Genomic DNA, 20,830 nt, shown 5'->3' with positions numbered 1-20,830 from the left:
AGATCTAATGAGTCTTTTTAGGGAAAGACAATGACTGTAGCCCACTATATTCTTTCACATAATAATGCTAGAATTTCCCGTATTGCACCCCTTAATGAATCATCAATGCAGGCAGCGCTAGTCAGTGGATGAAAGCACTTGATAAAAGATTCATGGGAACTTTACAAAGGACAGATCTTGCTGGCATCTCCTAAACATGTATTGGTTAATCTTAGCTTTCATGAAAGGCAAACACCATGGCATTATGTTCTCCTGATGGAATGTAGTACCAGACTCCCAGCACCAAATAAGAAGTATGTTTGTCTAGAAGTCAAACCTGAACCTAATTAAGCTGCTACCAGCAACTTCAACTTTACATGGAAGGATAGATAACCAAATTAGGCAATATCACAACGTAGCAACATATAGGTCCTAAATGTGGAACATTATAGAGGGAAATAAGGAATTTTCTTCAAGTCAGTGCCATAATAGAAATAAGAATGGACTATTCTAGATACCTGGATAAAAAGAGACTTAAGAAACACAGGAAACAAACCTAATATTTGGCATTTTAAAAAACAATTAGGGGACTCTAGATACAGATTGGATGTGATCATAATATAGGTGATACTAAGGAATAGTTACTAATTTATGAATAATTACATCTTCTATAAAGTGTGAAAATGCCATGTGTGTATGTGATAAAATGTCCACATGATTTAGGGAGTAGTATACATTTGTGAGTATGGGTAAAATGACATGGTACCTTGAGATTTGCTTTAATATGTGCCCATACTACTGAGCATGGTGTTGCACACCTGTATTCACAGCAACTGGAGAGGCTGAAGCAAGAGAATCACAATTTCAAAGTTGGCCTGGGCAAGTTAGTAAGACCCTGTCTCAAAATAAAAAAATAAGAAGGACTGAGGATGTAGCTCAATGGTAAAGCACAACTGGATTCAATCCCCAGTACTACAAAATATAAAATACAACAAAAGTGCTAGGAGAAGCAAGTAGTCATATCATGAGATTATTGAGTTAGATGATAAATTACATGGGGTTAATTATGATACTATCTTTATTTTTGTTATATGTTTGAAAATTCTCATAATAACATTTAAAATAAAAAACACCTACATACAAAGATATAACAACAACAACAACAAAAGCAAATTGCAAAAACAGTATACTAGCAATTGTGGGAAAGAGTGAATGTATGTCTATGCTTATATATGCCTAGAATATTCTGAAAGGACACCCAAGAAAGGAGTGATCAAATTTTTAAAAGAGGGAATGAAACATTACAAAAGGAAAGAATTTTAGTTTTATAAATTTGCCCTCTTCCTAGTTCATTTTTCCCCCTCCTAATGCCCTGGTCATCTACTGATTATAAAAAGTGGGTATATAAGGGTCACATTTATTGGAAAGAATCACTTTATCAAAATGACAATGCTATGGGTACTAGATACTATGGCACATGTCAGCATCAAAATGATAGAGTTTAGTATCAATTCATTAATGCCTTACTTTTGATTGTAGGCATAAAAGAAGGAAACTTTTTTTATGATTGAGTATGATCGATTCCTTTATTTTCATTGTCTTTATTTTCCATTCAGAAATCTACATGGCTGTACCAATTGTTACAGGCAAGGAAGAAAGGATTTGCCAGTCAGTAGAATAACTGAAGCCCAGTGAATTTAGAAAGTTTTTATGTTGGGCATTCTGTACTTAGCTACTATATCAATCCATTAAAGTAAGAGAGTAGCATGGAGTGGACCCAGAGAGCTAAGTGATGTTAAAATTATACTTCCATGCCACTGATTATTGTAAGAGCTCAATTTTCCCATAATATTTGTGTGGTTCTGAGCTAAATATGATTACATTTAAAGCCATTTAAAGCAGGGTGCAGTGGCACAAGCCTGTAATCCCAGCTACTCATGAGACTGAGGCAGGAAGATCAAAAGTTCAAGGCCAGCCTGGAAAAATGAAAGACCCTGTCTCAAAATAAAAAGAAAAAGGGTGGGAGATAAGCTTAAAGCAGAGAACCCATAGGTTCAATCTCTAGTACTACCAGATAAAATAAAAGATTTAAAAACCTTTAGTTCTATAGATGATCAAAATTACGTTTCTGTAAAATAATCTTTCTGATGTTAGGGAAAATAAAACATTACTTCTTTGTCATCTTCAGGTAGAAAACTATTTAGCTAATTGAGTTGGTACTAGAGTTTATTTTTTGTTCTTACCTTAAATTGCAATGGGAAAACATTTAAAAATAATGTTAAGAGTTGTTGCATTAAAAATTACCTGAATAGGTATGTCCTTCTTTCTTCCTTCTTTCCTTAGCAGTCTTCTGACTTTTCTCATGACATAGAAAGCCAGCTTTACAGTCTTTGCAAGGATGTTTTTTACTAATCCTGAAAATAAAGATAAAATGAAGTAGAAATGCTAAAAGTCTGCCAAATCTCAGTGGAATGACCTTTATAGGTAATCTGAAGAAAAGCAAAAGCTCCTGAACCAATGGCATGCTAGGAGGTGGATCTGGGAGGAAGTAGAAGTATATTTAAAATGGTGAGACAAAAAAAAAAAATGTATGAGACAGTCCATCAGAACTCTTGGTAAGGGAGGGAGTTAGTCTTAAAGCTTCCAGGCCATGCCTAGTCTGCTATGGGTAACAGATATAGGACAACAGAACCCCATCTATTCCTTTGGGCCTGGGACTGCCCTCAGGGAAAAAAAAAAGTTTTCTTCTGGTATTTTCTAAACGTCTGAAACTCATAATTCTGAAGGAAATCAGAAGATGAAAGGAGAAAAAGAAAAAGGCTTTTTACCAACATAATCAATTTGAATATCTGGTGTGACTTCTCTAATCTTAAAAAGGAGTGTCAGGTCTCCTGAAAAAAGGGGTTACATTTTATTTTGGAAAAGAGACTGTCTTGCTCATAATGAGTCCTGGCATCAACTCTGTAAACACTTTGTCAAATTGATTTAAAAAATAGGAAAATAAAAATTGTACCAGACATATTTATTGGTCTTAAGTAAATACAAAGTCACCAGTTACCTCCCTGAAGTTACAATAAAAATCCAAGTATTTTCTACTTATATTTACTATTTTTTCAGTTGATCACTTTAATTTATAAATTAAACAAAAAATATTATTTCATGTCTAATTTACACATGAAATAATAATTTTTGTTTAGAACAAATCCATTCCATTTTAGGTAGACCTGCAATATTTCCTAAATGATAATGGATACATTATTTTAAAATTACAGTTGGTCTTATCCCCCCAAGTTTTTTCTTTTTTCCTTCTTTCATTCTCTATGTCTTTCTACAGATGATTGAACCCAGGGATTCTCTATCACTGAGCTACATTTCCCACCCTTTTTTTTAAAAAAAAAAAAATATAGGATCTTGCTAAGTTCCTGAGGGTCTTTCTGAGTTCTTAGGCTGACCTTGATCTTGCAAACCTCCAGCCTCAGTCTCCCAAGTTGCTGGGGTTACAGTTGTACACCAATGTACCTAGTAATAAAATGTTTTAAAAGAATCTTTTGGAACCTACAAATAAATTTTAACACCTTCAGAGCCAAGAGGTCAATGGGCTGTGAACACAGATTTAAACTTTTTCTTTTTAATTTTAAAGTCTTCCTTTAATATCTTGATATTATAGAACATTTCATGAAAACATTTAGATAGAATACTTTATAAAAATCTCAAATGATCAGATTCGTAAAAGTCACATATGAAATAAACAGTTTTGAAGATCCACAATAACTTTAAAAAGAACTTTAAACACAGTATAACCCCATACATTTCTTCTTAAGTCAACCAAAAGAAAAACACGCTACCTCCCAAATTTTTCACTCTATATTAACAATTTGATTTGAATTAAAAATAAATCCAATTTAGAAAAATAATTATTGGTATTCTTCTGGATGTTGCTCCAGAGACACTTCAAAAAACTTCTGTAGTGTGTTATATATACTATAATAAAATAAAAAGTTATCTCAAGGACGTCCTGTGTTGAATACAATGATAACAATCATTTCCTGAATCTATATGACCAATGCCTTCTTTTAAAAGAGATAGTTTGTTATTCTTGAGATAGCCTATATTCCCTCTTGGATGTGTACTCCTTGCTTTTCTAAATAAATCTGTGCCTCAACTGAAGTTGAGAAAGAGAGGGCAGGGGGAGAATGAATTAGATTTATATCTATCACTTCATCCTGAATTGTCAGGAATAAGATGAAGCTCTACTCAGAGATAGCTAAAAAGATAAAATATATTAATTCTTGCAAAATGTCAAATATCTTCTTTTTGAATAAAGTAAAAATAACTTATAACCAGGCATACACCTGTAATCCCAGTGACTGTGGAGGCTGAAGCAGAAGAATAACAAGTTTGAGGCCAACCTGGGCAACTCAGCAAGATTCTGTCCCAAACTAAAAAAAAAATTTTAAAGGGCTGGAGGTGTAGCTCAATGGTAAAGTACCCCTGGGTTCAAATCCCAGTACCCCCAAACAAAACAAAACAACAAACAATTACAACAAAAAATCTTTATGTTGTCCTTCAACTTATGTAATATTCTCTCCTAGAGTTTATAATTAGAAGAGATGGGGAAAATTTTAAAAACCTGAAGATGTCAAATGAGAATAGAAGCTTGAATATTTTGTTTTCATCACTGGTTCTGAGTAATAGGCAATTTTTAGAAAATGTGATTTCTACTTCTACCTTACTCCTGGGAGAGGATATAAGCTTCTTGAAAGGAGGGGAATCTATGTCATATTCTATATCAAAGAATCCCTTAGAAGATAGTTTACCGTGGCACAAAATAGGATCTTATAAATAAAAGTGGAATATCTGGTGGAATTTCTTTTCAATTCCAAATTTGGTGGGTTTCAAATAATCCCACCAAATATAGTTGGGTTTGTTCAGCTATGAAAGCTGAATGAATGTGACCCCAGATACATACAGATGCAGACAGGATGTCAGAAAGTTAAGTTCCACAGGAGGAGGGGGACACAATCTCTCAGCATTCAGCTCTTCAGAATCAAGTAATGTCTAGTTCAGTAATTATAGATCTAACTTGTGGAAAAAATTAGTTTTTCTTTCAGATTATTTATTGTTAAGTGATTTGAAAATTGTTTTTTATTTGCTTCTTCAAATATTGCCTTTTCTTCTTCTTCTTCTTTTTTTTTTTTTTTTGTACTGGAGATTGAACCCAAGGGCACTTTACCTCTGAGCCACATTCCTAGTCCTTTATATTTTGTATTTTCAGACAGAGTCTTGCTAAATTGCTTAGGGGTTCACTAAGTTACAGAGGCTGGCATTGAATCTGCAATCCTCCTGCCTGAGCAGTCATAGGCATAAGCCACTCCCTACCCCACCCTCAACCCACCCCTGTAAAAATTGTATTCTTTATGTATACAAAATGTATCTATTTTCAGTTACCCATAATCTGCTGAGCAGGAAATAGGACATGTATAAAGGCTTTGGAAATTGCTCCGATAGAATGAGTTGTTCTCTCAGGTCCTACATACTCTTAAGAGAAATTACCATCTGTTTTCCTCTGCTGGTAGAAACAAATCCCCCAAATATAACCTTTTTAAAAGAAGTTAGCTGGGATTTGTTGTTGTTGTCTTAGTTTTGTTTTCTGGTCTGTAATGCTATGATCACTGTGACTAGTAAAGATAAAGGGTACTAACATTTGACTCTAAATTTAGAAATCACTTCTCAGGTCTAGTAGAAGAGAGTCAATTTCAGAGAAGTTACAATAAGTTACTGACTGATAAAATCAATTTTACTTCTATGGGGGAATTTGTTGAAAAGTATAGGCAATAAAATGGTTAGTGGTTTTTCTAAAGAATCAGCAAATAGTTTTGAAATAATAAGAGTGGTTATAGAAACTGAGGTATTATAAAATGAAATATTCAAAGTCAGTTGGTTTGAAGCTAGTACATAAGCAAAGAATTTTAGGATTGACGTTTTTTTTTTCACTAGATCAATTGAAAAGGTTTAATTGATCTAAGAGAGCCACAGAATAGAACTAATTGGATTTGTAATTATAGCTATTCAGACACCTGCACCTCACTGCTTTGAATATCCTAAGATTTACTCTTTGAAAAGAGTAAAATTACTAGATTAAACCAAGGCTATAAATCTACGTGGAAGCATTCCAGGATTATGTTGACAGTCTAATAAGAAAGAATGTTTCTAATAACTCAGGAACTAAACAAATAGTGTACAAATATGCTATTTATATGAAACAAATATTTATTGAGCACCAACGATGTGCCAGGCTCTTTTTTAGGCATAGAAATGAAGACAAGATCCTTACTCTCATGGGGCTTATCTTATAATTGGCTGGCATCTCAATGTTGAGTAGTGGAAAAATGTGGGTTTACTTCAAGGAAGATGGAATAAATGATGGGAAAGCTTGAAATCCAACAGGGTGTAGGGGGAACAAACTGATTTTGATATGCTTTATGGGTAGCCATTACACCCCATGAACTGGGGAGAGGAGAAAATGACATCAGATGCAATGGACTTTTCTTCTTTTTTGATACATGTCTTATGTAATCCTGGCACTAGAGCTATAAAAATATGGTTACTATTTGTCAGTGAATGAAGGGATAACTTAAATGGCATTAATGAGCTTATTACCAGGCTCATACTGAAACATTTTTTTTAACCACTCCCTGATGTGACTTGCTGCCACCACTAGTTATTGTGTTAGGCTGATGAATGTTTAAAAAGGGGTGAACAGAAGCATTTTACCTGTGCAATTAGAAACAGTCTGTGCTCTGCAACTTTTAGGACTTCCTCAAGTGGCCACTGATTGGTTCTGATTGTGTTTTTGATTTGTAAGGTTTATTCTCTGCAAAGAGAATAAGTTACAAAGTCGTACTCTAAGGTTATAAAGATCTCTTAAGTCATACAATCAGGTTTGTCAGTCTTGATAAGAACATGCACTTGTTCTTACAGAATGTCCAGTCTTATCCAATGTCCCAGTGGGCTTCTCCGAGACAGTTTCAATTTACAAAATCAACACACTCTTGAGTTTACAGTGACAGCTGTTTCATGCTCTAAGAAACAATGAAAAGTTGCAGTAACTAAAGAGTTTGAGTAACTAAAGAGATTTGCTACCTATTCTTTGGAAAGAGGGGTCTACCCTGGCCATTCTGTACTGGGGTGAGGGGAAAAGCACCAAACTATTTCTTACTTTATTTTTTCCCCTGAAATTACAACACTAATGTCTCCTTTACAGAAAAATTAGAATTAAGCAGAAAAAGAAAACCCATCCACAATCCCACCAATCACCAAGAGACCCAGTGAAAGCATTGGTATTATTTGCCCAGTCTTTTCTGCCTCCTTCCATACATGATAACTTTTAAAAATGGGATAACAGGGTACACAGTATTTTGGGATTTGTCTCCTTGCCTCCTTAATAATCTTCACACTGATCCACATTCCCTATGGCATTTCCCAATAGCTATAAATTGAAGGGGCGAAGTATATAACTGATGTTATTCAAGGGCATGGTAGACGGGAGAAAATTTTTAATTATTTTGTAAATAGAACACGCCTCTTCTTCCACTCATCCCTCAAGTCGTTCCCCCAAATCCCTAAGTGACCTTCGACCAGCAGGGCGTCGGTGAACGTGCTGAAGGGGGCAAGCTCGCCCCGGGTTCCCGCCACCCGCGTTGCGGCAGAACTTCACCCACGGTAAAAGCCACACTTCTCTTTCTCCAGGACTTGGCCAATGTTCCCGGGAAGGCACTTCCATTCCACAAGATGCCGAGTCCCTCCCCGCTTAATCCCCTTTACACAGCAGAGCCCGAGTTCTGGGGATTCGCAGACACTCTGCACCCGGTCTCCCCGCGAAAACTTCGCGGGCGCGTTGCTCTCGAAGAGCCTCCCGGCAAGGCACAGCTGTATAGAGACCTTAGAGAGTCTCCAGAGCATCGGTGCCGGCCCGACTCGGGTGCCGTGCGGCGCCGGGCCCGCACCGGAGCCGCGCCGTCCCCGAGTGATGACGCGCTTCCTGCCCTCCTGGCGCTCGCGGGCCGTGCGCTCGCGCTCGCCCTCGGCTCTTGTTCCGCGCCCGGAGCCAGCGGTGGCGGCAGCGGCTGAGGCGGCTGCGGCGGCTGCGGGAGCGGAGCGATCGCCGGGCGCGCGGGGGGACGCCGGCTGCACTCCGGGGCAGGCGCTCTGCAATGAGACAGTAAATGCATCCCCCGGTAAGGCGCACGGCTCACTCGGGTTTTTCTCTTCCTCCAGCTGCATGCACGCTGCATGAATTTCTCATGTCTTTTCCCTCCCCTCTCCAGAAGGAAAATGTGGGTGATTTTTCCTCCCTTTTGCATCTCGTGAGTGATGTCAATGCAGAAAAAAACCCGCAAAGCTCCCAGATTTCATGTTCTGGGAGGGCTTTTTGCAGGAAAATAAAAATAAATTGAAATTAATGCACCTGTCTATTGCACATGTACGTTTCACTGCACTCGACCTGGGCGCCGCGGTTTGCAAACAGTCTCGCAGCCGGCGCCTGAGAGCGGATTCCTGGCTGTGGGCAGCTGATCCCCTCCGGGGCTCCCGCGGGTTTCCGGTAACTGGGCTTTGAAAAGCGGCCCCGCCTGCATGGAGTGTCCCCTCGACCCCGACCGGGCCCCCGCGCCAGGAGAGTTGGCGAGGGCGGAGCGGCTTCATTCCAGCACTGGCCGCCCGGACTCCAACGCCACTTTGCAAACAAGACTCCCGCCGAGGCTCCCGGCAAAGACAACCGGGAGCTCCTTCTCAGAGCTAGACCCTTAGACCTGCAGACTCCACGACTCCCCTTCACTTGCCATTCTCGCCACTAGCAAACTGCTGGCCGCTGAGAGACTGGGGAAGCTCCCGGCCGAAAGCGAGGGCAGGGTTTGGATCTAGAGCGGTGGCCTCTCACTGGCTGAGCGGCTCCTTCCCCGGCCCCACGAGCTTTGATTTCGCGCCCACTGGGAGCCACAGGGACCTGGAAACAGGCATTTCGGGATCCCTGAGGGGCCGGAGGAACGACGTTCGAGGGCGCCATATTTTCAGTGGGTCTCGGCTGCGGAGGGGAGGGGGCGAACAGTTTCTGAGCCCCGAGGATAGCGCGACTCTCCTCCGGGAGGCAGGAGCGATTGTCACTGGGAAAGTTTGCGCGCTGAGGCAGGCGCCGAGGCGGCTGTCCCCGCAAGGGCGCGCGGGTTGCAGCGCGTCGCCAGGCCGGCCCCACGATATTTGGGACTGAGACCGGTGGTTACTGACCTAGCGCTTGGCTCCCCGGTGTCCCTGTCCCGCGGATACGGCTTTAGTGCTCCGAGGTTCAGGGAACACGCCCCTCTCCCTGGCGTGTTCTCCCTACCGCCGCCCCCGGCGCTCCCTCGGAGCGGTGCGCACGGCCGCGTCCCGGGCCCTGCGCTGGGTGAAGAGCATTTATCCCGCGCTCGGGGTCGCTTTCATGCTCCGCCGGGCGCTAGGGCTCACTCCCGGCAAGAGAGGAGGCGCACCAGTTCGCGGATCCTGGCGAGGGCCTGGCTTGGGTCTGCTAGCCAAAAGCCTCCAGTCGCCTCCTTGGCTGTGGCGGCAAAGCAATAAGCGCCCGGCCTCTACGTGCTGGGCTCTTAGGATAGTGCCTGCTGCTGTAGGCGAGGAATGGGGGGCGTTTCCATAAGTTGGGGCTTCAGGTGACACGTGGGGGAAACTTGCGTTCTTGATGCTGGGGAAGAGCCGAGATAACTGGCGAAGGAAGAATTCCTGCGGCTTGTGGTGAAAACGGCTCGTGGTGAAAATAACCCGTGGTTATTTCCAGAAGACGAGAGGAATGAGCAGAGGAGTTGATATTGTCAGAGACACAATTTAAGGCAGGAGAGCAGGGATGATATTCTAGAGAAACGGGTCCGAAAATACACGTAGGTTTCAAGCACCCAGGTGCTTTAAGTACCACTTTTGTTTCCAAGAGCGCCTGCGTGTGCTGAGTGAGGCGTTCCTCAGGTTGCTGGTTATCCTCTTTTCTAGAGCTTGGAGGTGGGGACTTCTTAGCTGGGAGGTGGAAAATCTTTACTTTTGTAGATAGATTGACCTTTGCTTTGTGAAGGGAGGGGGGGCGTGTTTGCTGCCCTATGATGGGATGGGATGAGTGCAAGAATGTCCCAGCTTTTCTCCTTTAAGTCTTAATGAAATGATGTCACAGTATTGAGGTCATGTCAGCATATTGGGTCTTCATCATTGGAGAGGATGGAAAGAACCACAAAAACGTGGGGCGGGGGGAGAACTGTATGTGGAGGGAGTACAGAGGCTTTCATCTAGATGTGATGTCAGGTTTTTATAGGCTGCTTCTTTGCTATTTATTCACTTCAATAAGTGCTTCCCACGTCAATGTCACACACTGAGTTTCCAAGATTCTATCTTCTTGATTGCTCATTTATCTATGCAAAAATTGAGGAGGATAGTGGGTGGGGAAAGTGGCCTTGGGGCAGGAGGGTTACCTGCAGGAACACTTTTAATTTCTTTTTTTACATTGAGCATTAAGAATAGTGGAAAACACCAAGATAACATTTCTCCAATTTAGAAGAGAAAGTAGTGCAGAAAACCTCCATCTGCTTTATGAAGTTTCCAGTCTGAGAGGTGGTAGGAAATACCTCTTTCTGACTGGTGGAACCACCATTTTCTCTCTGCCTTTGTACAGTTTTCAGTTATCTAGTAGGCATTAAATAATTACTAGGATGTCTTTATATTAGGCATTGATGTTGCACTTCTATCTTCAAAGGGAAAGTGAACTTTGAAAAATCTAACCCTGCTGAATGAGTTACTAGGTACTCAGTATGTGTAAGCTATCTGTGTATTTTTAATTCACCTACTGCTGACTCTACTTGTTCAAGGTTTTTGTTTCATTTTGTGTTTTTGCAAACACTCTTCCCTAGAATATTTTTAAGTGAAGATAGAATTTAAGAAAGGGGGTGTGTGTGTGTGTGTGTGTGTGTGTGTGTATGCACACACATGTGCATGTGTGTGATTTTCTATTCCAGTTTCTTTTCTTTCACTAAATTACAGTGATTCCCATCACCCTCTACTCCCAGATCATTCCTTTTCATAAGCAGTTACAGGTGATGAACATTATAATTTTTTATCATGTATGCTCAGAGAAAGAATTACACACCTAAATATGTTTATTAATTTTACCATTTTACTCTATAACTATATGTCACATATTTTTGTGCATATTAAAATTTTATAAAAACAACTCAAAGAGGAACTTTATTACATACCTCCAGTTCTTATTCCCAAGTTTACTACCTTAATATTTATCTCTTTTTTATGTGTTCAAAACTGGGCTTTGTTGCCTCTTGCCTGATTGCTATTATCATAACTTCATGGCTTGATTAAAGTTCTTGCCTTTTTTTCCTATTAAGATTTTGTAACTTCAAAGGGTTAGGTAATACCTATGCACTTTAGAAAGTTGCTTGTCAATTTGTCAGGCCCTGTATTGTTTGTGTTTATGTGTGGGGGCATGCTCAGACTCTTGGGACAGTATCTCTAGTTTGTGATCTGTGACACTATGCTCCAGAACTTTTGAGTCATAATGTTTTCTTGTAGATTTTGGGTGGTGTTTGGCTAATACAGGAAGTATTAAAAATTAGTTAAATAATTCAAAGTCTTTTAAAATTGAGTACAAAACCCTTTAAAGACAAGAAGAAAAATATAATGAGCAGCTCAGAATTATAGCTTCACATACCCAACTGGTGCCTTTTTAATTACAGTACTTTCCCCCAGAACTTTTTAATCCTATTGCTTTTATATTTAATAAGGAGACTAGTTAAAACATAAGCCAAACAGAACTATTACAAATAATGGGAATAAATGGTGGGCCTAGCCAGATGTTTTCCCTAAAGTTAAAAGAGTTTAGGAATCTGAACTCTGCCAAATTTCTCTGCAGGCCACCCCCCAACCCCCATAAGGAGGCAATTTTGAAAGGTAAGCAAGTCTTGGAGGCAGGGGCAAAACAAAAACAAAAAAGGAATAAAATACTTAAGGTAGGCCTTTCTTGTTCATGGACTATCTAACAACCTTTGGCTCTGTGGCAGGTGCCATTTGAATGGCAGCTGGTGGACCAGGCTGGGTACAAAATGCTTTGGTTGTGAGAGCCTTTATTTATGTGTCAGCCACAGCTATGAATTAGAACTGGGCTCATTTACCCATTTCACAGTGGATTTTCAGAGTCAGTGCCAAGACCATGATTTTGTTTTTTCTCTTAACCAGCAATTTAGTTTTGGTCAAACTGATGCTGTGCTGAAAATGTAGAACAAGTAATGAACATTTGTATTTCCTTTATACTTTTCTAGCTGCAATTTTAACAAACAAAATTCAGCAAATATTCTTGAAGGTTTACCATGTTCTTATTAAGACAGACCCTGCCCTTACCTGAAACATTCAGTCTCTGGGTCTCTGGAGGATGATACTCTTGTATTTTGTGTATCTAATCAATTGAGGGTGGGGATTGAGGGTGTGATTAAATGCTGTGCAAAGGACAAAACAATAGAAAGATGATCAAAGGATGTGAATAGGCAATTCCCAGAAAAAGAGATGCAAATTAAGAGATGCAAATGATCGGTCAGCAGAAAAGGTTCAAAACATCACTAATGGTCTGAGAAATGCAAATTAAAAAATAAAGAGTTTTTTTTTGTTGTTGTTTTTTTTTTTTTGGTACCGGGGATTGAACTCAGGGACACTCAACCACTGAGCCACATCCCCAGCCCTATTTTGTATTTTATTTAGAGACAGGGTCTCACTGAGTTGATAAGCACCTTGACAGTTGCTGAGGCTGGCTTTGGCTTTGAACCCCCAGTGCTCCTGCCTCAGCCTCCCAAGCTGCTGGGATTATAGGAATGTACCACCACACCCAATTTAGTGGTGCACTTTTTAAAAGAGTAGTAACATCTTCTGTTGGGTGTGGCAGGGCAACTCTCCGACTCTGTTGGTGGTTATGTGAATTGCTGAAGACTTTGGGGGAAAAGAGAGGACTTGGGAAAGTTTGGAGCCTGCATGCTATAGCTCAGCAGTCCCACATTTGAACCCTAGTTTTACAGAAATAAAAACACTGGCAGGTAAGGATCTCCATATGAGGATGTTTACTACGGGATTATGATAGTAAATAAACTAGAAACAACATGAATGTCAGTAGAATAAAAACAGTAAGGTATGTTAGTACTATGGATTGTTTTGTGAGATATGTTCATGATATATTACATAAAAACTACATGTATAATAAAAACTAGCTACAGAATATCATATGTAGTCTGATCCTATTTCTGATTTTAAAAAAGAAGTCCTAAGTGTATGACCTTGGAGAAAGATGTGGAAGGACATACAAAACTTGATATTGTTTAAAATTGCTAGTGGGAAGGAGAAGATAATTAACCTTCTCTCTATATACCTTTATTGGTTTACTTGTTCAAATATGGAGGTTTTTCTATATGAAAACACTATTCTTTTAATAAATAGGAAATACATCAGGACCTCTTTGGGGACCCAAAGACTGGGAAATAATCATGTTTACTTGCTCTGATTCCTCCTATAACAATCTCTTATTTCTGGAAAATTTCAATTAATCATCTTCTAAAATTCTGAGATTTTTTCCAAGTTTTAGCAAATATCTTCAATGTAAAGGATGTTTTCAGGAAAAGCTTACCCTTGTTCCCAGCAGAGCAATGAAAAGAAAACAAACCCATCTTTTAGCAAGCACTCTTCTTTGTTATCCTGTCTGAGGGAAGACCAGTGGTGGTCCTTGAAGGGGAAAAGCCCCTGGTTGCTTGGGGAATCTTCCTAGATAGCAGACCTCCTGAAACTTGAGGCCCAGAGTGGTTCTGCTTGATGGCTGTGCTGGCATTTGAACCCAGGTCTTTCCCACTACCCCTAGGTTAGATAAATCATGTAAACTTGAACCATTTCAACCCTGCCTCTTAATGTAACTTTTGAAATCTTGATAGAATCTATTGAGTTTTTGGCCCTTACAGCTAGAACCAAACTTTCAAAAGCAGTGACACTCCATCTATATTTTTCAAAGTATACACCGTGTGACCCTGTGGATCTTGTGAGTGGATCTCAAACCACTGGAAGCTCTGACTGCACAATTTGAAAATTATGCTTCAGTTTAGATCACTGGTTCTCAAACTAAAATGCATCACAATCATCTGGAGGACTTGTTAAACCCCAGATTGTTGGGCTCCAGTTTCTGTTTCTCTAGGGCTTAGGTGAGGTCTGATCATTTGCAAACAAGCTCCTCAGTGAGGTGGGTCCTCTGGGTTAGGGACCAGGTTTGAGAAGCATTTCTTTAGAGGAACCACTACCTTTTGTTTTGCAGATCTTATATTCTACCTGATTACTGATGAAAGTTAGAATCTCAATGAAGACAAGTTAATTCAATTTTATCAGTTTCACCAAGCTGGGAAAAAAAATAAGTATTTGGGCTATTTTACTTGTTACCTTTATCTATGGTAGGTTTTTGGGAATTTAGTGATGTTTTATAGATGTGTGTGTTTAATCAACCAGGAAAATCAGTTTATGGTTATTGTTTTAATTTATTCTGCAGTGTATTCTCATGGGAGAGAGTAGAGGGCTGTTAAAGATTTCTTCCTTTTCCCCCTCACCTCATCACACATACAAATTCGAGATTTGAAGCTATTGGTTTCTTTTAACAAGAAGTTAGCTACGTGTGGTGAATATTAAGAATAAAATGGCGACCAGATGATAAATGTGGCTTAAATTGTGCTGCAATGTAAATATTGGTACAGTTTTTGGAGAATGCTTAGGGCAGTGACCATTAGTTTCAACAAGGGTTTATTGCAGCATAACCAAAGCGCTTATGTTTCTAATGATGCTTATCAGTGCCACTTGAGCAGCTTGTCTCTCCTCTGAGAATCACACTGGTCTGGAAGATCTTGAGAGGCTAGTATGGCCCAAAGCTCAAGAGGAACATTTCCCAAAGGGCTTCTCTCCGTACTTCTCTCAGATTCTAAAATTCTTTAGCAAATGAACATTTTTTTTCTGCTTTTAGAGCCTTTTATTCTTTTCTGTGATGTCACATGTGAGAAGCAAAACAAAATTGGTAATAATAATGGGGCTCAGGAGAAAAAGGTAACTAAGAGGGAAATTTTCATGAAAGGGGTGATGTATAAGCAGGGCTTTGTAGAGTGAGTTCTTCTGCAGGGTCTCTGACTTGGTTGCACATTAGAGTCACCTGTAGTTGATTTGGGATGGGATGGGTCTGGACATTGGTAGGTTAGTTCTCCAGATGGTTCTAAGGTACACCTAGGGTGGGGGACCACTCACTGATGGTTCTCTGGGTCACTGGCCTCAATCTTTGAAAATTTTAGCATTTGGTCTATAGTTCCACCTCCCATCAATAGTTTAAGTGGCAAGGACATCTGTAGAGAATGTTCATTCTCCCTGCAATCTCTTCTCCTTGATACTCTTTCAGTTGTCTTTTCTCTACCCTACTTCCTTCATTCTTTGTGTAATTATCTCTGACCTCTGGTTCTTCGTGATTTTGCCATCAGAGGATACATGGAAGTGTCTTGGGTGGGTTTTTGATGCTCATGACTTGGGGGAAAGAGGAGGAGACACTGGCATCTAGATTGGCTGAGGGTGCCACATAACATCCTACAATGCACAGGAGAGCATTAAAAACAAAGAATTATGTGGTACAGCATGTCAAGAGAAAGATCACCTATGTGTCTTTGAAGTTTTTCCTAATCTCAAATCACATGGCAAATACATTGTATGTGATGAACCAATAGAGACATAACTGAAAGGTTTCATACAATAGAATCTACCCTGATCAGCCATAATATTTTCTCATACATTTTTACTCAGTTTCATTAAGAAAAAAAGAAAAGATAGCAGTCATGATTCACTACCCACTACATTTGCAACCTAATCATTTGCAAAACACGGTTGTAGACTTTATTGCCAATGACTACATTCCCCACCAAAATTTGGACAAGCATCCCAGTCTAATTGTCACTGTTTTTTCTATCATTTTATTTTCTCCAGAACTCAATTCCACCTAACCCTTACCCTATAAGGGCCTCTGACCTGGTAGTCCTTCCTTTGCATTTTCTGTCATCCCTTTCTTGTCCACATTCCCTTGTACCCAGCTCAGGTTTCTGTACACCTCCTTAATACCCAGAACCCTCTCACCTATCACCCTACTTCCCTGATTAAACTTTACCTTTGGTTAAACCTACCCTCTGCTTACCATGCTCCAGTCCCAGGCTGATAAATCTGGGTGGAAGAAATACACAGCCATCTGCATCCTCTTACTTTTGACTCAGGACCTCAAGGTCTGCAAAGCTTCTAGCCTCACATCACTCTCAGTTAACTGAGTACCCAGCTGATTAATTAGCTTATTTCAGGGAAAAAACTTAACTGGGAACTGGTTTCATCGTCTTTCCTCACTAAATCTGTTAACCTACTAGTACCTATAATCTCATGTGCACGGGATCCTCTCTCCCCTCAGTTTTCACTCAAGCAGGTATCTCTTTTCCCTTCTGCATCTTCAGTGTCCCTCTTTGGTGAGTAATTCCCATCAGGAACATGTTGAAGCATCTTCATCTTAGAGAAAAAATGGCAGCAGTAACAAAATTCCCTTGACCCTCTGTCCTAGTTATCTGTTCTTCCATTTCTCTGCTCTTTCTGCATAGCAAATATTTTTAAAAGAATGTTCATGTTCCCTGACACCATTTCCTCTCCATTCATTCTTTTTGAACCTACTCCAATCTATCTGGCTTTTGCTTCACTCCTCCACTGAAACCACACATCTCCAGGGACCATTTCTTAGTTACCTTCTGCAGCTTCTCCACAGCATTTAGCTACTGATTGCCCACTCTTTGGGATGCTTTATTCCCCTGTCCTTCATGTCACAACCCTTGCCTGGTTCTCCTCTTACTCTTGGCTGCTCAATCTCCAGCTCTCAGAAAGACTTTGTCTTTCTGGCTTCTGAAATCTGGAGGTGCACTCTCACACACCGCTTCACTTAGGAGTTTGTTCGAGTCTCATCTCTTGAAAGGTCATGCTGGCATTTCTTGGCCCCACTTTCAAGCCTCTTATTGCTCTTTTTTCATTTGTCATTCCATGATATCACACATGTGACTCATTCGTTGTCCATCTCATGGCTCTTATAATATGAGCTCAAAAGAGAAATCACCTCTGCCACTGGATCCCCAAGTGTCAAAAACAATGGCTGGCATATAGTAAGTATTCAACAATAACAAAAAAAATAATGAATAATATGTGAAAGAATGTTATTGGTTATAGAAGTTAGCCTTGGGTGAGAAGTAATACATCTTTCCCAGACTTGAGCTGAGAAGAGCCTAATGTGGAGGTGGAAAAGCAGGGTCTCAGGACACAGTGTTTTAGACCATGTGCTGAGAATTAGGGGCTAAGTATTGAATGAATGAAGCACATCCTTGTTAAATACTTGTTGAGTGATAGGAGGCACCTGCAGAGGACAGCTAGCTGGAGACAAATGGTTGCCTCTCTCATTTTTATCTCTGAAGAGGGGCACTTAAGCAGGCTACTTGGTAACTTTTGCTGCTGGTTGAAGAAGATAAATTGACTTGTCTGAAGTGTTTGTCATTGACCTTAATGTTCTTGTGACTCATTCATCCCCAGGGTCCACTTGACCATGTGGAGAGATGTCTCCTCATAAGCATTCCAGCTCATGGATGGGTGGGGCTGTCCAGTGGTTCCTCCCAGCACTGCTCTTTCAAGCACCCAAGTTAGAGAGACCCAGAGCTTAGTGTGTTTAAATGAAAACTCTCTTTTCTATTTCTATTTGCATTGCCTCAAGACAGCCCATTTAATGACTTGGCACCTGTGTATAGGACCTATTTGATGTGAGTGAAGCTATTTCCAAGTGTGGCCTGAGGTCATACATGAAAGATCTTTGAAGGAGAGTGTGGATTATGCCTGGGTTTGAGAGATTACATGGAGGACACTTTAAGAGGCTTAATTTTCTCCTTGAGGGGCTCTCTTCTGGGCTCAATGCTTATCACTCCTGGACCCTCCCCCACTGGGCTGTAGGAGTTCACCCCATGGGTAAGATGTCAGCCCAGGCAGCCTGCAGAGGCCCAGCTACAAAGCAGTTGAAGAAAAAAAAAAAAAAGAAAAGGCAGGTGCCTTTATGGGATATCTTATTGTGATTCAAGGGTAGTTTATTATTATTGTCTTTTTTTTTTTTTTTTTTTTAAGAAAGGGAAACCTGAATGGTTCTAGTATATCCTCTCCATTTTACAAGCAAAGAACTAAGGCACAGAAGGTTGTAATGCTTGGGAAAGCTGGCATTGGTGCCCCACTTTCTGGATCACTGCCAGGATCTTTCTCCTTTTCTTGGGATGTGCTGTTGGACTCTGGGACATGCCAGGGGAGCCTGTTAAAAATGCTGATTCTTAAATCTCACCTGCTTCACTAAATGAATCATCAAGGTAGGCAGCACCTAGGGAGGCTCCTAGGAGAGGTTGCCCAAGAAGAGTGTGGAAGACGTAAGGCAGCCAGGGAACTGGGAACAGGCCCCTGTCAGGCAAATGCCTGCTGGGTTCCCACACTGGACAAACTTAGCTTCTTTCAAATGTAGGACAATCATCTCCACTGGATCACACCTTGCTCTGGGCTGTACCCTCCTTGGATATTAGACCCTGTAAGTTGCCATTTTTAATATATATAGAAAGAACTTTTTATTTGGGAAAATTTAGTTTTCTGACATTTTCCCCATGTGTTTTGTCCTGTTTACATGAGAAAACTGCATTCAGTTTGAGAAAATCACTTCCTTGAGGACTTTTATGATTGGGGTTCCTGTGTGAGTGCTGAGGGTGGCTCCAGATGACCTCAGATTTAACCAGAGAAGCTGGTTGCCAGTCAGGGGCTGACCAAGATGCTGCTTTCACAGAAGGACAAGGCGGTATGAGCTGGCTGGACAGAGGTGATTTGATAGTTGTAAGACATGGCAGATCATTTGCTGCTGAACATGGTAATGATGGGGTGCTCCCATCTTGGGACAGCTGCTTCAGGCTGGAGACTGAACAGTGGAGCCTGCAGATGCCTCACCCCCTACCCTGGAACTGGCCCTCTGATGAACCCCATAAGGTGTTTATATGGAACTTTATGAATGTGCCTGGCAAAGACACTAGAACATGCCCTGGGGAATCCGAGAAGCATCAGATGGCCAGATGGCCGTCCCCAGAAGGACAGGAGAGGAGCACTTTTTTCATCAAATGGAAGCTATTAGTTTCTTAGGGGTGAGGAAACAAAGTACCACAAATTGGGTGGCTTTAAAAAAAAAAAACACAGAAATTTATTGTAATCAGTTCTGGAAGCCAGAAGTCCAAGACGAAGGACTCATTGCTTCTGAGGACAGTGAGAAGGAATCTGCTCCAGGCCTCTCTGCTTGGCTTGTGAATAGCTATCCCCTATTCTGTCTTCACACTGCCTTCCCTCTCTTATGTTGTGTTTGTATCTTTGGCCAAACCTCCTCTTTCATAAGGCACCAGTCATACTGCATTAGGAGCCACCCTAAGCCTCCTTTCAACTTGATTGTCTCTGGGAAGACCCTATCTCTAAGGTCACATTTAGAGACAAAAGAGGGTAAGAATTTGACATGGCATTTTTTGGAGGGGTAGAATGGGGGTCACATAGGGAGGTTATGTGGAGTTTTTCTGAATCAAAAGCTAAAGTTTCAACCTAGGAGTTGGTATTTTTATTGTTTCCCTTGGAGGTTTTGATACACACACACAAAAATGTAAGTCCTAATGTACTCCACCATGAACACAATATTGCAGAGGGAAAACCCACCATCACCACCCCCAAATTATTATTTGAGTTTTGTCAGCTGGTATGCATGTGAGGCCCAAGGAGGCTTCATGTGGAGATGCTTACTGGAATCGGGAGCCTTACATACCTTGTATCCACAGCATTCAGCTTTTTGTACAGGACCCCTGTCACTGTACTGATGGGAAGGGTGTGAGCTCTTTGGCTGCCCAGGCTGTACTAATGGAAATTCAGCAAATGGAAAAAATCAATCCGGTTTGAACTTTCTATGTGCTACAGATGCATCTTGTACTACAGTGGGGTGGGGAGTGGGAGATAAATTGAGAGGGTGCAGTCACAAACATTGTATGTTTTATCAAGACAAAAATAAAATCAGCAAAAGGACAAGGCAGAAAATATGATTATGATTATTAAGTATTTGTTGTTATAAAATATACTCATATTAACTAAAATGTACTAGAGTGTTCATAATGCCAAATAGAATTTTAAAATCTAGGTCCCTCTCTAGATTTTCTTTCAGCAGGTCTAAGGTGGGATCCAAAACTTCTGGGCTGAAGGTCCAGAGATTAAAGCATGCAATCCAATATTGGTGAAATGTTGTCACTCTGTAATTTATCTGTTGATGTTACAATGCCAGTCTCTCTAAAGAATGAAAATTATTTTAAGCCTTGACCATTAGCCTGTAGATTATAACCCATACTCAGGACCGATGTCTAAGTTATTTCACTATCATAACTTTGAGTGATTATATACCAAGATTCGTGGTCTCTTAGAGGTACATTTCTTGGGGTACAATTCCATCATTGGACTTACCTGGGATTAAAGATAATCACTGAAGAGATTTTAATTTAGTAGGTTTTTGTGGGACCCAAGAACTTGTAGTTTTCATAATCAGAATATTCTTAGGTCTACTGAAGTTTGAGTGCCATTAAAATATGGCTTGGGAATCACTTATGCTTTTTACCAGAAGCTAGTCACACAGCAGTGTTATAAACATTATTAGATGGTTTATAGT

At 40.6% G+C, this 20,830-nt stretch overlaps 1 protein-coding gene and 1 long non-coding RNA gene across 7 annotated transcripts in view; one reads left to right on the top strand and one right to left on the bottom strand.

The window, feature by feature from the left end:
- Positions 1-7,995, bottom strand: part of LOC124080613 (uncharacterized) — a 28,108-nt gene extending 20,113 nt beyond the window's left edge. The window contains exons 1-3 of one of the 2 annotated variants that reach the window (XR_009225136.1): positions 6,959-7,995; positions 6,754-6,853; positions 2,284-2,393 (exon numbers count right to left, since the gene is read on the bottom strand). This is a non-coding gene — a long non-coding RNA (uncharacterized LOC124080613). Of the gene's footprint in view, positions 1-2,283; positions 2,394-6,753 lie in introns of both variants that reach the window. The other variant, XR_009225135.1, reaches the window with a different exon arrangement.
- Positions 7,996-8,090: 95 nt separating this feature from the next.
- Positions 8,091-20,830, top strand: part of Tln2 (talin 2) — a 400,739-nt gene continuing 387,999 nt past the window's right edge. For all 5 annotated transcript variants that reach the window (XM_058573295.1, XM_058573296.1, XM_046426521.1 and 2 more), the window contains exon 1: positions 8,091-8,216. The gene's annotated coding sequence lies outside the window, so the exon portion shown is untranslated. The remainder of the gene's footprint in view (positions 8,217-20,830) is intronic.

This window comes from Marmota monax, unplaced genomic scaffold (assembly GCF_021218885.2).
Source record: "Marmota monax isolate L192 unplaced genomic scaffold, Marmota_monax_Labrador192_F-V1.1 WCK01_AAM20220418_F8-fsc00078, whole genome shotgun sequence".
Taxonomy (NCBI): Eukaryota; Metazoa; Chordata; class Mammalia; order Rodentia; family Sciuridae; genus Marmota; species Marmota monax.
This window is presented reverse-complemented; position numbering and strand designations above follow the sequence as displayed.